This window comes from Lepisosteus platostomus, chromosome 6 (assembly GCF_059453375.1).
Source record: "Lepisosteus platostomus isolate fLepPlt1 chromosome 6, fLepPlt1.hap1, whole genome shotgun sequence".
In the NCBI taxonomy this organism is placed as follows: Eukaryota; Metazoa; Chordata; class Actinopteri; order Semionotiformes; family Lepisosteidae; genus Lepisosteus; species Lepisosteus platostomus.
Genome location: NC_142616.1, coordinates 8,377,984 through 8,394,656, shown reverse-complemented (window position 1 = coordinate 8,394,656; position 16,673 = coordinate 8,377,984). Strand labels below are relative to the sequence as shown.

Genomic DNA, 16,673 nt, shown 5'->3' with positions numbered 1-16,673 from the left:
CAACGGTCAGTTCCATGTTAGAGCCAGGCTGCGCGAACCACAAAGGCGTAAAGATCTGGACTCCTGTATTCTCCAGAGTTAGAGATCGTATCAGTGGAGGAGGCACTGAAGACAACAACAAAACTGAGCCTCTGCTCTCTGTGCTTCTGTGCTGTGAACACAAGGGCTAAAAACACATAGGAATCCTTCCAAAATAAAATCTGGTCCGTTTTAACAATATTCCAAAATCCAACAAGAACAGACAAAAATAACAGGTAACGTGTCTAAACAATAGCAGCTCAGAAACGCAAGAAAAGGGGGTTGGGGGCAATTTAATGTGTTTATTGAGAAAGTTGAGTTGAGAAAAGGCATCTGGTCCTGCCGGCTCAGTTCGTTTGCCAGCAAAATGCTACCCATTCGTATTTCTTTCCAGAATTAAAATGAGTGCAACCGACCCCCATCCCATTCTCCTCCCCGCCTCGGAGACTGTTTTTTTTTGCCTGTAATGAGTCCCACCAGCAGACCTTTTCAGGCCTGAATGCAGACAGCAGTCTGGGAGGCCCTAGGGGGAAGAAGCAGTGTTGACTGAATAGCTCCTGTATGTGTGGAACAGGGAGCTGGACAGACTGCCGATGCCCACTGGTGACGTCACGGTGACGTCGCTGTCCCGGGATCTCCAGGAAGCTCTAACCCCCTCCAGCAAGGCTTGTGATATAATGGGTTTGACTCTTGAATGTAGGGTAGGGCTTTCACGTCACTGCTCACAGCTCCAGGGCCCCGGGTTCAAATCTGGTTCCGTTTGCACTCCAGCTTTCCCCCAGCAGAAGTGCAGCCTCCAGATTGCGCCGCCCTATATGTAGGCGTAACACGTGCAGCTCAGCTCTTCCCGTCAGGGTCTGATCATGGTTACTCACGGGCTGAAGCAGAGCCACGCCCTGGCCAGATGCAAACTCCGCTGTGCCAACAGACTAGGTGCTCCTACATGGCACACTTTCGGGGGAGTGATATCACTCCTGTACACTCTTACTGCACTGTTCTTACTGTTACCCACAAGGAAGAACCTGCCTGAGTATTCGAGACCCAGCCCGGACAGGTGCCAACCTCTGAACTTCTAGTTATTTAGTCAAATCGCAACGATGAACAGCTGGCGAATATAAAGGAGTAGCGTGCTAAGCAATTGGGTCTGGACTCATCTGGCTGAAATGACAGGGCTGGTCGGAGATCAGCAGTGTCACATCGCCCCTCACTCACGAGGAATGAGCCAGGGAGGCAGCCGCAAAAGGGTGAAGTTGAGGTGGAGAAAGGGGAGCTAGTAAAGATGCACAGAGCTGTGTACAGCCAGGGAGCTTTCATATACAGTACCTTACAAAGAAGAGGAAGTATGAGATTAGACCTCCGCCCAAATGACTGTTCAATAACACCATGTGTTTCCACCTTCTGGCCAGTGCCCAGTTCAACACCAACTCACCGCAAAGCTCTAGGAGTCTTCAACTGTTAGGGACCCCACATTAATGCGACACTCACTGTAAAACTCAAGTACACTTGCGCAGTTTCAGCTGTTATTGGAACATCAACATCATTTTCAGGTCAGACCAATAAATATCCCCACAGGTATTTTGTGCTGTAGTAGAAATCTTGCCTAGTTTTCCAACATCTCTTTATATAATAGTCCTTTATCTATTTATTCAGCAGTTGCTTTTGGGTGTATCCTGCCTTGTACCCACTGTTTGAGGGGACAGGTTCCGTTTCCCTTACGGCCTGGATAAAGCAGTTAGAAAATGGATGGATATGTATAGTTTTTAGCAGGAAAATTACATTCCAAATGACTGCATGATCGAAAATGTTTTAAAAAATAATTTTTCCTTGTTCATGTCTTTTAACACGGCGAGTCTCTTCTTTTTTTAAGCCTTGTCCAAACAAAGATTTGCACTATACCCTCTAAAGATAATATAATAAAATACATCAAACTAATATAAAAGTAAATGTTAATATTAATTATCATAAATACAACAGATTTATATATATAAAAATTACATATGAAAAATTAAATATAAAAAGAACTATTAACATTAGACAAATCTATTAAGTTTTATTTATAAACGATATAGGTTTACTTTTTGCACTTACTGGCTGGCCTGACGAATTCGCGGTTAAACTTTTACATTGGTTTTCAGAAATCGGGGCGCAAATTTAGCAGAAAATAAAACCACCCCCTCCTTTAATGCAAACAAACTCCTGAATGATTTTCTCTGTGAGGAGAACAAAATGGAAAAATAGCAGCTCATGGCCTTATTTAGTGTGACTTCACACAGACTAGCGTGTTCAAAAAGGAAAGCTGTACAGCCGCAACATAGCGGACCCGAAAGAGATCCTTATTATTCCGATGTGTTTTTTTAAAAACAGCACCTCCACTAACCATAGTAATGGGCGGGGAGGGGGTGGCATCACCATTTTGACGAGGTTTATTTAGTTCTTGACTGGTGCTGTGATGAGCTTGTTCGACTGCTCTAAACCTGGTGTACCTGGATGGGAGACCTCCTGGGAAAAACTAAGGTTGCTGCTGGAAGAGGTGTTAGTGGGGCCAGCAGGGGGCGCTCACCCTGCGGTCCATGTGGGTCCTAATGCCCCAGTATAGTGCCGGGGACACTATACTGTAAATTGGCGTCCTTCGGATGAGACGTAAAACCGAGGTCCTGACTCTCTGTGGTCATTAAAAATCCCAGGCTGTTTCTCGAAAAGAGTAGGGGTGTATTATTATTATTATTATTATTATTATTAAACAAGCCAGCAGTAATTAGACTGGAGTGGAACATTAGAACTCATCAATGGGGACTGTGTAAAGGGCTTGTTAGCATTACAAAATGGGAAATAAATGGCCAACAACAACTGTTCTGTTTCCAGCAACCCAAACAAAATTGCAGATTGGGACCGCGGGGATGGAAAAAAAAAAATTGCGAGACACCCAGGAAAATTCCGTTTGCACCGCCAGCCCGTGTGGAACCGCTTGAAACGTTAAAACATCAGTGATTACACAAGGGGAAAAAAAAGAATGGGATAGTAAGACATTTTTGCTGGTGCTTTCAAAACTGCCTGATTAAACCGCCGGAGATTGATTAAGCCATCGAGCACTGACTGGTCCTGGTCTCCGGACGAGAATCGCCACTCCCATCTCGCCTTTAACTCTGGATGGGCGCTGATCTCTCCTTTTATAGCTTTCTCTCCGGCGCAGCTCAGACGAGCGAAGACACCGCGACTCCTGGAAGCGTGCGGCTTGTTTACACAAAGGGGGCCGCGGCAGCTAATGTAAACACTCGCCGAGCTCTTTTCCACGAGTCCAGGCCGGATTCCGAGGCAAGGGAAACAGATTTCGTCAGGGCGCAGGCATTCAAACTAAGTTTCCCACCCTGATGGAGTAAATTCCCCAGCCTCGCTCTCCTGCTTAAACTAGGTACGCGACCGGTCCTTGTGCGCTGGCCGGCTCCGTGACACAGAAACTTTAGAATTTGATCCCCCCCCCAGTAAACCACCGGAGAATATCATTTATGGACTGTGGAAAGAAGAAATAACCGAGCGTGACTCATACATTCCTGCCGCTGACCTTCCACTCCTCCAGGCTCAATCCATGCTGTTCCCCTCTGCCCGTCTCTTCGCTGTCCTTCCAGAAGGACCTTCCTTTTTTTCTCAATTTGGCAGTTGTTATTCAAACATAGCCAAAGGGCGTTCTCCAGACACGTTGTGCTGTTCTTCGCTGGGAGCACTGCCTCTGTAAAGCCATCCTGCATCATAATGGCTGCCGCACTCGCCGCTAGATCTTTAAGAAGATTCTTCTCGTTGTTCGTCGCCTTAACTCGCATTCTTTTGCCCCGGTGACTTGCAGTGATAATGAAGTTTATGACAAACACGTGCCATGAAAACACAAGAAAGAGTACAAGCCAGGCCCATCTTTCTCGTCTGGAATTAAAATTTGCCTTTAATTTACTCCCAGTAAAGGCCCCTAATAGCCTGCCATTCAAAACTGCTTCAGAATGGAATTAAACACAAGTGGCACTGTGATTCGAGTTGCTGCCTTGTAGTGCTGGGGCCCTGGGTTCAGTTCCTGGGGTGCTGTCTGTGTGGAGTTTGTATGTTCTCCACTAGGGCGGAGCGGTGGCTCTGTGGCTAAGGATCTGCGCCTGTGACTGGAAGGTTGCCGGTTCAAATTCCGCGGCTGGCAGAGGAATCCCACTCCGTTGGGCCCCTGAGCAAGGCCCTTAACCCCAGCTGCTCCAGGGGTGCTGTACAATGGCAGACCCTGCGCTCTGACCCCAAGCTTCTCTCCCTGTCTGTGTGTCTGTGTGTCTGTGTCTCCATGGAGAAAAGCTGGGGTATGTGAAAAGAAGAATTCCTAATGCAAAAAATTGCATAGGGCTAATAAAGAAACATTATCATATTATCATTATTATTACTGTACTTCTCCAAGTGGATTTCCAGCAGGCGCACTGGTTTTCTCCCACAGTCCAAAAGTGTTCTGGTAGGTTAACTGGTTTCTGAGAAAACTGGCCCTGTTTGTATCTGTGTGTGCCCTGCCCATTGCTTGCCAGGTTAGGCTCCGGCTCTCCTGTGACCTTGAACTAGATAACAGTGTTTGGGGAAAATGCATGGATGGAATTCAAATAAATGCTATTAAGATTAACACAAGTGCCCTCCCACAAAAAACTAAACAAATGCTTGTCCTCTTTGGTTGAGTAGTCCTTCACTGTTCCTTTTCCTATCTGTGCATTTTAAAAAGAACTTCTTTGGTTTGATTACAGCATAAGAGGATTCTCTGCTCTACTCTTAGAAATACCAAGCTCCAGACGGTCACAATGTGGGTGTCCAGATCTCCACAACCTCTGGACACATGTCTGCCTATCATAGGCAAATTAATTACTACACAGCTCCTACCAGGTCCCTGCCTGTGATTGTTGAATTATGTTTATTTGGTTAATCTGACTTCAATTCAGAAAAGGCTGCTTTTTCTTTGGCTTTACAGCAGTGAAAAGCAAAACAGAACAGTTTACAGCTCTGGATAAGCTCAGACATTGTGCCAGATGCATACTGGATAGTCACATTTTAACATATTGTGACCTTAGAATGTACAACAGCTAGAATTAATAAGGCAGGTCCTTAAATCTTCCACTCATGGGAAGGTAGTCCCACAGCTATCAGAAATATGCTTGTTTCATAAATATTAAACACACATATAGTGTATTCTATATTCATGTGCATTGAACTAGATTTATAAGAGATTTGTATTAAATTGTAGGACATCATCACTACTGTATTGTTGATGGTAGTGTTGATGTTTGTTCTTATTTGGATTATTAACATATGTTTGAACATTTGAAATACTGTATCAAGCACCTGGTTAAAGGAACTCTTGCAGCAGTCCTTGATTTCCCACCCACTCACTTCTAAACCGCAAATCAGTCCCTGCTTCTCCTTCTCTATTTTTTTTTTTTTTGGGGGGGGGGGTGTTTGCAAGCTCTCATTGCTCACCTGCTCTGCAAAATGCACTTATTTCCTTTCACGCACCTAGCAAGTGAGCTCCAGCCTCCTGCTATGGGACGAACCAGAGACTCTGGACTGAAATCCTGAAGCAGGCAGACCTCTCTCCTGTGTTGCAGTCCAGATTTTGAAGCAGAGCTTTGATTATCTTTGTTGCTCTCACCTAACAGAAGTGAGAGACTCTTTGCACCACACATTGCATTGCATTGCTCATTGATGCTTGATTGCTCACTTTAGACAGTTTTCTGTCTGCTCATTGTATGATCTGGTAAGTATTAGCCGCCGTGGTCATTGATCTAGTCAGTAATAGTCGCAATGTTGTTTTATCAGGTTAGTAATAGTCACAATGTTGTTTATAAGGTTAGTAACAGTTGCAATAGTCATTGATCTAGTTGGTAAGAGCCACATGTGCAATTGCTACAATTCTATGACTCACTGTGGAGAATGTTGCATCATTTCCTAAATTTTGTTCAAGAGCTGCTAGACTGCATTGCATTCATCAAGACGATCTGCAATACCCCGACGAGGTCACTGCCCCGGCCCTGGGACTTGAAAGCCGTGGGCTCAAGCCCTCAAACTAGGAGCTACTCTCTTGTCCTGGAGTAGAAGGTACTGTACCCATGCCTGCTGGCCGAGGGTTCAAATACAATGGACTGCAATGTCCCTCCTGGGGCGTAGTCCGTTCCTCTCTTCAGTTAACTGGGATACGCCCCAGACCCCGTGAATCACGTATTATTCAGAAGGACTTGTGGTGGGAAGAGACTCCGGACCAGAAAGATCAGATCACTTTATTAGCCATATACAATTTCTTGTCTTAGGAATTTGTCTTTTCGCAGACCCCAGCTTGCTCTCCATGAGACACACAGACAGGGAGAGAGAAGCTGGGGGTCAGAGCGCAGGGCCAACCATTTATACAGCACCCCTGGAGCAGCTGGGGTTAATGGAGTAGGATTCCTCTGCCAGCTGCCGGATTTGACCCGGCAACCTTCCAGCCACAAGTGCAGATCCCGAGCCACTGAGCCACTGCTCTGCCCCGGCGGCACCATGAGTTGCCTCTTGGTCAACGGCTCGAACCCGAGCATGGCCTCAGCGGGGTCTTCCAGCTGGCCGTTTTTTTTTTACCAGCCGTCAGTTTTAAGACTCGTCCAGCGTGTGTCCGGCCTTTCATTGTCCAAACCCGGGACTGGTACCTGTGGCGGTGTGACACGGCCACTTGCAGTGGAACAGGGGCGCGGCTACAAACGACAGGCTGGCTGTTCGGCCCCCTCTGACCTTCTCCCCTGCGAGGAGCCTCGTCGGTGTTCCCCAAACGATCCATTTACAGCCCCTTTCAATACGACTGATGTCGACAATCGCCTCCGAACCCGGGTGTGACAAAGACCAGCGATGCACAAAAGCAGAAAGGCTTACTCGCCCATTTTTCTCCCCTGCCCCCTCTCTCCACTCTCTCTGCATGTCAGACTTTCCTTCCTCTGATTATTTCCAGATGTTTTCCTACAGTGGGCCCAGTGCTCCCTCCCTCCCTCTCTTCAGCAGCACGAGTAGCAGCCGGCGCACTTCTGTGGATTTCAGCACTACGGAGGGTCCTGGATAACAACGCTGGGAGTGAAACACATGGGGACTCCCGTCAAATTGAACAGTTGCTTGAAAGGAAAGGCTTTGGTTCGGGCATTTTGTGAGGAATCATGTTCGGGGCGGGGGGCACGAGAAGATGCCATCTCTCTCAAACCCCCCCCCCCCACCCAGAACGAGATGCCTCATAAAATCCCTGCCCTCGTCAGCCCACGCGAAATCAAGACGCTGGTTGTTCCTGGGGTGCACAATGATCTGATCACTGATCGTGTTCGGCCTGCCTTCGCGCGGCACTTTTGGAAACCCCCAGCACAATCGACTTGGGATTTTCTCCGACGTGGAGAAGGATACTGAAAACACGCTCCTCGTCCTCTCTAGTCTACGAAACCAAGCCGCAAGACAGCCGAGCGCCCACTCGGCACACTTCACTAGAATACCTTGTGTGGAGCTGCGAGTGGGCAGCAGGGACATACCCCACCCCCAATGCCCATGCCAGTCGCAGTCGTGCCACCTCCAGCTGGGTGCCACCCACAGCATGAGCCAGCCAGCGAGAGTTTCAGAGCCTGGACTCGGTCGGCTGTAGGCAATCTAGGCTCACCCCCCGCTATAGATAGACAGCGATACAAAAAACTCTTCTGCAAGAACACCATGCTAAAACCATGCATGGTAACGTCTTCTCCTGTAGATACAAAATGCCAGTGATCGAGTCTTAATTAGAACCTCAAAACAACAACAACAGCGTTTTATAAAGCAGTGACTGAGTGTAAGGTTGATTTTAGTTCTTGTATTTTGTACTATTACAGTGTTTAAACGCATGCTTACTGTTAGTATCTGCTAGTCGTAGCTGATTTAAAAGACGGTTAAGACTCGTGCAGAATTCAGTTTCTAGCCTTACTGTTGGAGTGACACAATCTTCTCCTGGAGATTGTTACACAAAGCGACCCATCTTGCACTGTTTCACCACGTTGTGCTATACTGGTCATTGATAAGATCATGGTTTGCCCACGCTGATAACTGTAATATTGCAGGGCACTTCCACTACATGGCATGAGTGTAGTTCTCTGCAGCAGAAGTCAAGGGGAAAGAGGAAAACCATGAGGATTTATCCATATTCTAACCGATTTTTCCATTTCAGAGTCGCGGGGGAGTACCTAATTTATTACAGAGGTGGAAAAAATGCAACTTAGCATACTGGCGTTATCCTACAGTATTTTCAGATGTTATTCTACTGGATATATGATTCTGACATATTGTTATCAGATGTTAAGACTCTTAATCTCAATTTTACTCTGCACAAGTATTTTCTGTTCACTTTACAATACGCATCTTTATATAACAAGTCTGTTTTTTTTTTAACCTGGAAAGCACCTTGGATGAGAATAGATTCGGCTGCAAAGAACAGCAGAAACAAAAGAAATCTCCCAAAACTAAATTCCGTTCCCTTAATCGCGCCAAACACAAGCGAGGCAATTTCAAGACCTGCAAGCTTCAAAAAGAAACAGGAAGCTTTTAAATGTTCAGGAAGCTAAATGTAACAAGGCAAGGTTACGATTAGGAAAAAACACAGGCTGGTTTCCCCAGCAGGGGCATCAGCCCTTAACTAAACACCACCACATACATAACTGTCACTCCAACAGTAAGGCTAGAAACTGAATTCTGCACGAGTCTTCACCGTCTTTTAAATCAGCTACGACTAGCAGATACTAACAGTAAGCATGCGTTTAAACACTGTTATAGTACAAATTACAAGAACTAAAATCAACCTTACACTCAGTCACTGCTCTATAAAACGCTGTTGTTGTTGTTTTGAGGTTCTAATTAAGACTCGATCACTGGCATTTTCAGTACTGATTCAGAAATGAAGAAAATCTCTAAAGAGGAACAGTTGTGTGACGGCAGAACCTCTGGTTTGTACATTTTTTAGTGGATATTTATTTGCTCCCCCGAGACGGAAAGAGTTGCGAGAGAGTGCCGATTGTTTTTTTATGACATGCGCGTCCTTCACCGCCACAAGCACTGCCACTCCTCGCGGCCTGCAAGACATGAACTGAAAGAAAAACCTTCACCACACTGCGAGGGCACCACCAAAATGTGGCTTCCCCGCGGCTGGTAACAAGCGAAACTTGAAGCTTTTCCCAAAGTGACGCCCGCCTCACGCGATGCGATAATCTGCGAACGGCCTCGCTGTGCGAATCCGCCATCCGCGCTCCAGTTCGGCTTGTATGCAGCAAAGAGGCGGCTGGGGACATTTTGAGGGCTGTTTTTCCAATCACAGTAAACTCGCTGCTCACCTCCGCCCCTCACTGCTGAGCTTCCTATTTCTCACAGACAAGGGATTCCCAGGCCTGTCGATCGAAGGGTCAAGGAACAGTCAGCTTAACAGACGTTTGTCACAATCATGGAAGAAGTGAGAAAGCAACCTGGAGGAACCAAAAGCAAAGGAGAGGGCTCAAAGGCAGTTCCCTTAATCCAGAGAATCAGGGAAGTGACCTGTCCAAAAGCACAGTTAAGCCACAGTCCCACGTGAAGCCACATTCCCAACGAGCATGCAGGTTTTTTTTCCCCCCAGCATGAGACGCTGATCTCTTAGGTGGTGCAAAGCCCTTAATATAGTCTGGTTCAAGACTTACTACACTCTTTTGGCTCGATATTAGAAATAACTGCAGCTGCCAGTTCAAAACAAGGACACAACAGCAAAACAACACAGTCAAAGCATGGCTAGTTAGCACCGATGAGCCCCACCTCATACTGTAAGTCACACAGTACCTAGTCAGTCAACGCTGAATTCCACTATGCCAAAAGGCCAGGCCTCCACTAGCAGAACAATTCTGGGCTACTGGGAATTACACTGCCATGACAGAACCAAACAACCTCTGTGATTTCATTTATATATAGAGATAATTAAACTGTCATACTAAGTACTATCAATATCTCTGGCTTCATAAAAAAATTCCATAGAAATGTCTCTGTAACGTAGAGCTATATTAGAAAATGCATCAAAAACAGAACAGGATTTTGCTGGGTGAGCTGGAGTTTACATTCCCTGGACAATTTGAGCAGGAGGGGGAAAAAGCAACAAACTAAAACTGTGGTGTCCTAAAATAAGAAAGGCTGTTTTGTGACAGAGAATGTCTCTCTGCAGTCAGCCAAGGCTGATCCGATCTCAGTGAACCTTCTCTCGGTTTTTCTGCCCTTCCAGTGGGTCACAGGCAGCACAGTGCTTCTCGCAAATTTAATTTCCCTTAATGTTGTTATGGCATAACGAATCTCTTTGCTAGCAAGAGGAGAGGGAGACATGGAGGCGTGGGGGAGCTTCTCGGTCAGTAATGATTGAACCATCACAGGAAAAAAAAATCTGCAGAACAGGCTAGGGAAATGAGCAAGAAAAACTTGCAGGGAGATTTTCACCATTCAGCTCTCTTGTTACAGATTTCACTTTGGTTGGGCGAAACTAGTGTGGAGGAGGTGCAGTCAATTGAATGCTGGAATTATTTGGGAAGGGGGGGTGATTGGATTTGGATGTGGGTTTCATTCTTACATTATTAGAAAGTTGGCCATTCAACTAGAGCATCAGGCTCAAAACACAGGAATAAAGTAGCTGTTGCTAAACTAAGAATGTAAGCAAGGTTACAGAAGGGCCGTTCAGCTTGTTCGGTAAGAAGGAACTGGTAGATTGCTGGTCATGGTATTGGAAAGGGGAAAGAAGAGCCCAGAGAGGTAATAGAATGCTCTCCATTAAGCTAGAGCTCAGAAGAATGAGCTTTTCTTATCCGTTTCTTGCGCTAGTTTTACCTGCGTTAACTCAGTGTGAAAATAAAGGTGAAAACATACATGGATCACGTCCTGTGCCGGAGTGCGTAATGGGCAGAGATCCTCTTTGGCCCTTTCTCCTGCAGCAACAATCTCCGGCACCCTGAAGGAGATGGATTTGGCGGGTTCACGAGCTCTCCCCAAAATAGGGGCGCGTTCGGAACCTGATCCGGTCTCGACTGGGTCGGGCCAATCCTTTTTCAGAAGGCCTGCGGTCCTCTCGGGGATCGCTGCACAGGGCTTGCGCTCAGTTCAGGGCATCAGATGTGTACTGGATCAAACCGGCGCACTTTGGTCAAGGGTCAGACTGGACTCGACGTCAGGAGGCCTCCAGCGCCAGCGATTCCCAGCAGGCCCTGCTGAACTTGCCAAGATCCACAAACACAACTAGGTGTTGTCAGCACACCTCCCTCACTCGGCTGCACTTAGCTCCTACCTCTGCCCGGGCAAGATCCAGACGTGCTCCTTTGTTGCAAAAGGAAAATACTGCCAAGGCTTTCCTTTTCCGTTCTGGAAGACGACAGACGGCACAGGCCGAGCCTGTTGAAACGCTTTTCGAGCCCCAGGTCGAGCGGTTGTGAAGGAGGTATGGGAGGAGGCGCCCCTGCCCCGGTAATGCTAAAACCCGACTGCTTTGTGTTGACTTTCTCCTTTCTCCAAAGCGCACTGCAGCACCACATTGACTGGGACTGTATAAATGCCAATGAGGATGATGATGACGGAAAGCAGACGCAGACACCGCAGGTGACAGATTACAGCTCGGCGAGCCAGGCAGCGTCCGCGTGTTCACCAATCTGACAGCCTGCGTGGTTTCATAAAAAAAAACAACCTGACACCAAAAGCAGAAGGGCGCTGATTTGTTTGTTTGGCCTCTCCAAACATCTGGAGTTTGTTTTTGATTTTTTTTTTTTAAAGCCTGCTGCGTCCGTGCCCCTCCTTCCTTCGCTAAGTACCTCAGGAATCGCTTCAGGCCAAGTTTACAGAGCTGAGACGACACCAGAAAAGAGCCAGGGTGCCGAGCCCCCTCCTGAAGAGACCTCAGCATGCCCTGACTCACACCCGTTTGAATTCCTGAACCTCCCATGCAACTCTCCTCTTATTCCCCTTCATATCCTCTCCACTGTCAATCCTCCGCAGATGCCATTCAGCTCATAGACGTAATTTTTCCTAGTTTCTGAGAGTCTGTTTCTCACTACTCATTACCATCCTTGTCAGGAAATGCGTTTGTATGGTCTCTGTGGCACGGTAATGGTAATGGTAATGTAATCTCCTTCTACAAATGCATGCCGGGAGCCTGTAGTGTATTATGTCGGGCCAGTTAAGTCAAGATGATACCTGTGTTCTGTCAAAGTCAAAAATGTCATTAAACCTGAAAGCATGGCAATTATGAAACGATTGACTGGGGGGAAAAAATGTAAAATTCAGGTTGTTTCGGAATGAAATCAGAATGCTGGAGTGAAGATGGGTTAAGGACACGCGATCAGCCGGTTTTTATGCTGTGCTTTTTAAAAGCAAGACTATAAGCGTCTTGAACTGGGTTTAAACTGACTGCTGCGCCGTGGCGGCTCTCGCGGATCTCGACTCCGCTTCCAAACACACAGGCCTGCTCGTCGGCGCGGGACTTTTTCAGCAAACAAGAAGTTGCCTCCCTTTCTCCATCCTGCTTTTGCATTAGTTTTAATTTAGTCCTACGAGCGTGTGTGTGTGTGTGTGCGCTGTAGGTAGCACAAACCATACTCACACACGCACACCCTGATAGCTGAAAGTTACACAGGAAGATTGAGCAGGCCGGAAGGCTGCACACAAGGTGGAATAGCTCAGTGGTTTGCTTTGACCGTACAAGGCCTGGTGATCCCCCCCCCTCCTCTTCAACAAAACACACAAGCAGAGAGGGGGGAGGTTGGGTTTGGGGTTAATGGATATGCTGGCGTATGCTGCATGAATCTCCCCTCCCCCTGTGTGCTGTCTCACTGCAGAGGAATCTCCTGTATGTAGAGACTGACACACAGCACCCTCACAGCCCCTCCCCAGGAAAAGGCCCAGGCGAGGGGTGGAGCTGACGATCAGGAAGACACACCTGAGACACACCAGGCTCACTCTTCATGATGGACAAATGCCCAGAGCTTGTTCACTGTCAGGGGCTTCAGCAGGTGGCAGAATCCCACTGCTGCTACTGATCCTTAAGATACACATCCTGAGTTTTACACACAGGGGAAACCTCAGCTGGATGTCGTGAAATCAGTTCCTGTTTCTTATGAAAAGGCAATTAATTCTATGTTACACAGTTCCAGGTAACCACCCACTAATCAGGCTAGAACGTCCATCCATTTCCTAACTGCCAGAGCCTATCCCAGCAAGCAACAGACTCAAGGCAGGGTACGCCCTGGACAGGACGCCAGTCTATCACAGGACAAACACAGAAATACACTCACACCAGGGCCAGTTTTCCCAGAAGAGAAAAAAACCTGCCAGTACAGTATTGTCTTTGGACTGCGGGAGGTAACCGGAGCTGCTAGAGAAAACAAACACAAATATGGAGAGAACACACAAAAGCAGATAGCACCCCAAGTGAGAGATTGAACCCAAGACCACAGCACTGTGCCACCCCTGCTAGAGCATACTGCAATATAGAGCACATAGCTTAATCTTTTTATTAGGTGGCAACTAATACTCTGAGTTCCAAACAATGTTCCCTCTAAACTGTGTGCGTGTGTGCGCGCACACAGGTTATGAAATCAGTGCATATACTGTAGGAAACTGAACTGCTCACAAAAAATTAAATTCCCCCAAAAATATGATGATAATAAAACACACACAGTCATCAACTGAGAAATGCTGAATTGACCACGTGAGACTGGCTGCAAGAGGCCCAGCTCGGCTGTGTGCAGTATTACTGCTACTCGATCAGCGATATCTGTGCTCTCGTCTCATCTCGTTCCTCACGGCTCCTGCTCGCTCGGCACTCAGTCTCTCTGACTGGGCTCGTCGAGTCGCTGTCCCGGTCTTTTGGATCTCTAGGCTTCTATGAGAACGACTATATTGAAGAAAAATAATTCCAGGTTCACAATTTAACACTCAACTTAGTGCACACACGTTTTCATCACTGGGGAAATAATTTGCACACACAGGCCATTAAAAATTAGAGGGAACATTGGTTCAAGTACTCATTACTGTATTTCACAGCCTCTGAGGACATATAAGTCCAGCTGTATAAACCAGAAACGTTATAGAAGGTTATTTATTTGTTATTTCGATGATCAGAAAGCTGCACTAACAATCCACTTCATATTTTATCTATCAGAGTCTGTCAGTGATAGTGTGGATTTTTCCATCCCATTTAATTCCTTTCAAGGGAAGTGGCCAGAATGCCACTTTCTGGTCTATTCCTTGGTGCAAGGTGTCTCCTTGTTTCCCGTTAGGAGCTGTGTGACCTCTGGTCTGTCTACATTAAAAGTTTAAAATACTGTAAATGCTAAATTATTGTAAAATCAAGCCGCAGTATAACTCCATCACAACGCGAAGGATGCCTCATCAGTCATGAAAAATCCATATTCAGAAAGTTCACATTATGAAGATAACTCAAACAGTGAGGGCAGAAAGGACTCGAGGTAGTCTGCATACATGAAGAGATTGCTCTTCTGCCAGAATGAGAAATAACCCATGTCTCAGGCAACATACACTCCCTGCCACTCTGCGTGGGTGGAGACAGCCCCTGAAGTCTTGCAAAATCTAACCAGGCTGCAGACCACAGCCAGAGACTTTTATAGCAGGGATCCCAGCTGGCCTTACTCATACAGTCAGGGCCAAGCGCCAAAACAAAACTTTTCAAAAAGTGCTGCCCACAACCTGCGAATTTGCAATCAAACAATCTACGCCAAGGTTTCACCGGGGGTGAGATAGCGTTTTTCCTCTTGCACTTTTACAGCCTCTTTGTGACCGCACAGGATTTCAGAGTTCTGAAGAAACGGCCCCGTATCGGGTCCTGTGGTTTCAGAAGAAACAGCGCTGATATTCACGGAGTGTGAAACACGTTGATGTCGGTCCCATTTTTTATTTTCAGTTTTTTTTTTTAGAGGAGCACGGGTACAGAAGAAAGTTGCAACGCGGCGCTGAACAGTTTGTGAGCCGATAGCATGTGAGCCGGCCATTGTAAGACGTTTAGGGGTTTGGGAGGGGCAAAAAATGCTATCACCGAGGTCGTGGCAAACTTTTTAAACATCACCTCTAGTTTCAAACTGTCATGACATTAACGTCCACATTCTCACAAGCAAATGCACAATGTGTTGGTTGCCAGGTGAAGGTCTGGGAGGGGGCGTGTATCCTGCTTTTCGCTCTAAATCGGCTCTGAAGAACCAACCGAAATTAGCTAATTATTGGCTTAATAAGACCACTTTAACAAGTTATCCTTGTACTTTAAAGAGAACTAGAAATCCTGCACCCTCCGCCCATCTTTACCATCCCAGTTTATCATCCCATCTTTCGTCTGGACTGACCCCACAGATGTTGTGCAAACAACACAGTTCGCATATCACTCGACCTTTCACCTCCAGCGCGGCGCCTTTCTCCCTGCAGCTGCTCCCCCGTTCATCATCTATTAATTTACAGGACAGCTAATTTCACGAATTTATGAGGGAATGGACACTGACATAGGTTAATAAGGAACTCGTACAGCTCCCAACACTCCGGGTGGAAGGAGGGAGGAGGCTGCAGTAGCTGGAGAGAGAAGTGGTCAGCGCTTTGGACAAGAAACTGGGAGGTTACGGGTTCGAATCCCGAATGGGGAACTGCTCCCGAGACACTCTACTCAACTCGTTTCACCAAAACACAGAAGATTGTAGGAAGCAGTACAAGCTGCTTCGAGTCAAAGCACCAAACAACTCAAAATATTAAATGAAATTCAAGTGCCGTGTTAGAAGTTCCAGCGAGCGCCTTCCCGTGGCGCGCAGTTTTCCGTCCCCCTAAAACTGAACTCGAGACGCAATCGCAAGCGGACCTGTTGCTATACGGCAGCGAAGAAGGATACATTTTCCTTCCATTAAAGACAGAAAACGAAACCCCCTCCGTCTACGCGCACGCAGCGGGCTCCAGACACCGTCTTGAAGCGCCGCGCCCCTCTGCCTGTAGTTAAAAGGAGGTACCGGCTGAGTGATGCGACATTCCGTTGTTGCTACAAATAGCATCGTCAATGGACCATAACATTGCACTAAAGTTTACATAACCCCCCTCCCACACCCAACTGCCGCCACAATGCGGCGCAGAAACCCTCGTTTTGTCTCTGCCCTCAGCTCACTGGCGAACTCTGTGGGGTTGAACACACAAACCTCAGAGATTATTACAGTATATCCGCCTCAAAGCTGAGAGAAGCGGGTAGCATCGCTAAAAACGTCAGCTCTCGGACTGGGCACGGAGTGTTTTAGCTGGAAACTTTATTATACACCCCAACCCCCTTAAATAAGGCGCGTTATTTTATATCGCTTCACCCAGACACATATTTCTGCCAAAAATGACATCACCTTACAATAACGCCGGGACTGACCGGTTACTGTAGCGGAGCTCGGCAGCACTTTTGCAGGATGGCTGGCCTAGGCGGCGCGGCTCGAAAATGTCTGTAAAAGTCCTTTCACCTTACCTTGGTCCCTTGTCTTTGCCCGAGCTCGTCTATATCCCCTCTCCTGTCTCTCTCAGCTTGCACAGGGCGAATGCCACTGCGTCTCCTGTCTATAAGCCTTTCTACTACCGACACCGCTGAGAGAGGACCCCGCCCATTGAGCTAACCTCCTCGAAAA

General features: G+C 47.0%; 1 protein-coding gene across 2 annotated transcripts in view; it reads right to left on the bottom strand.

Moving 5' to 3' along the window:
- Positions 1-16,673, bottom strand: part of myadma (myeloid associated differentiation marker a) — a 22,283-nt gene extending 5,610 nt beyond the window's left edge. The window contains exon 1 of one of the 2 annotated variants that reach the window (XM_088637747.1): positions 16,517-16,673. The gene's annotated coding sequence lies outside the window, so the exon portion shown is untranslated. Of the gene's footprint in view, positions 1-3,562; positions 3,770-16,516 lie in introns of those variants that run through there. The other variant, XM_088637750.1, reaches the window with a different exon arrangement.